The sequence below is a fragment of the Bison bison genome, unplaced genomic scaffold, assembly GCF_000754665.1.
Source record: "Bison bison bison isolate TAMUID 2011002044 unplaced genomic scaffold, Bison_UMD1.0 scf7180017850642, whole genome shotgun sequence".
Lineage (NCBI taxonomy): Eukaryota > Metazoa > Chordata > Mammalia > Artiodactyla > Bovidae > Bison > Bison bison.
This window is the reverse complement of record NW_011481215.1, coordinates 9974-12588: the sequence shown is the minus strand read 5'-3', so window position 1 is coordinate 12588 and position 2615 is coordinate 9974.

Sequence of the window (2615 nt, the reverse complement as noted above, 5' to 3'; positions counted from 1 at the left end):
TTCCAGTAAAAGTAGTATAGGTCCAGGTATCTTATTAATTAACTGGGGTAAAGAAATTGGGTATTAGCTATAGAAAGCTATAAAATGAAATGAAGGCATTTCTTTCCAACTTAAAGATGGGATTTTTTTTCTTACCAACTGACCATTTAGTTTTCTTATTAGATATAGATGCATTTGAGGGGAATTGTGAATCGATATAAATTTTGTGTGGTCAAATCTAGAAATCAGGTATGTTTTTTCCATTGATAGTACATCATTGCTACAAAAATCTATGGTAATGAAATTCAAACTATGTCTGTAACTGTGGATGAATTTGTCCCCCACAGTAATGTCCAGAACCTTGTGTGGCTGTGACACATTGAGGGCTCAATAAAGGTCAGGGTTTCTGTGAACACCCCACAATGCACAGGACAGACCCCACCACAAATAATGTGGTCCAGAATGTCAACTGTGACAACACTGAAGAACCCAGAATTAAAGAATACCTGCATTTTGACTACTTATTGCTATCTTCAATTTTTTCCCTAAAATGTTAACACTTCACATATCTATCAGAAAAACCAGAGCATACTCCTGGGCTACTAGTTTGAACTAGTTCTCAGCCCTAATTCAACAGATTTTTTTTTTTTTATCATTCACAGGAGAATGATATGAGAGAGGTTCCATGTTGCTTTCCTAAATCATATCTTGAATTAGAGCAAAACTTTATATATTTGATCACCATTTTGATTTACCTATTATTATCATATAGCCATATTATATGCCCATTTTTCTACAGTAAACAAACTTTCAAATAATTTTTTATAAATGCTTGTATTTCAGTTGGCTTTTGGAGCATATTTAGGGCCACAAATTTTAAAAAAAATATTTCAGCTATATATGTCTATTTTCTTACCTCTGAGTTCCTTGCCTTATTTAAGATGGTTAACTCACTCATCATTTCATACAGAGATTTCAAGCTGTCCATTCATAATGTGTTTATTACCCTTACACTGAGGTCATAATCTCTCTGATTCTTTGTAAGATGTTTTAAGGAGGAACAACTTCATATTTTTGTAAGATAGACCTTTAAGCCAATTTTTATCAATAATTCCATCTTTCCAAATAAAGTGAAATACAACCTTGCCATATGTTAAACATCCAAATATAATGAGACCTATTCCTGATTCATTCAACAGTAATAACTGAATATGTGTTACCTGCTAAAGAATTTTATGAACATAATACATTATATTATTTTATCTTTAGGCTATTGTTAATGTAATTAATCCATGTTGATGTCATAAATTATTGCTATTATATCTTTTATTCAATTAGCTTTCAAAACTTCATTTAATTCTGTTTATTACATTTGTTTCAGTGTTGTTCTATTTAGCCTGGTTTCATACTTCTCGTCATATTTTTACTTCCTAACTTTTCATAATTTTTTTACAAGTGAACATATATTCACATACTTTGTTAAAATACAAAGGTGAGCAAAACAGGTGAAGTCCCTTCTCGTTTGGATCCTGCACTATGATTAGGAAGACAGAGTACAGTGAAAGAAATGTGTGTAGAATACAGTGTCCTCAGATGACTGATATGAGGGACATTACTCAGTGATAAGTGTGGAATTCTCACAATGCGAGTAGGTCTTATGAGTATGGATCTCACGGATAATTGATGTTTGGACAAAGATCGGAACTAAGACTAGAGTGAGCCCATAGGATCTATCAGAAAAATGACCCAAACCCCAGAATAACAAAGAGATGATGCCACATATGAAAAAGCACTAAAGAGGCTGTTTTTTTGTCTACTATCAAACCATATATAAACTGTTATTCAAACAGATATAAAACAGGCACAGGGAAAATAAGTTTTACTGCTTGATATTAAAAATGGTCTAAATTCAATCCATATTCATTGTCCTTTTGTACATCCTTTTGTGAAGTGCTGTCTTAGTCCTTTTATTCATTTTTGGGTAATTCAATCTGCATATGTTTCATATCATAAAGATACCACTTTATCATTTGGGTACATTTATATTTGATTTTTTAATTATTTTCCCAGGCATCAAGGCAATAGAACAGGACATGAAATATTACCAGAACCAAAGATGCTTGTCTTTACCAGTCTCTCAGGGACCATTTGAGCTTCTTAAGTCTGTATTTCCTCTTGTGTCCATTCGATTTTTCTCTCCCCCTCACATCCCTCTCTGTATCTAGATGTATACATATATCTTAAAATCCAGTTGTCAAGAAAGGATATGGATATATACATACATATATGTATCCTTTTCTGTGACACAGTGGTAAAGAATCAGAATGCCATTGTAGGAGATATAAGAGACTTGGGTTTGATCCATGGGTTGGGAAGATCCCCTGGGGAAGAAAATGGCAATCCACTCCAGTATTCCTGCCTAGGAAATCCCATGGACAGAGGAGCCTGGCTGGCTACAGTCCATGAGGTGACAATGAGTCAGCCAGGACTGAGCATGCATGCACAATGTGTATATACATTGAACACATTTTAACACATTTAATACAAGGCCATACCAAAGTTGAGTCCCAAGTTTATTGATTCCTGGGAAATTTACAAACTGGAATTTTTGGATACCACTTTATATAACCTGATCT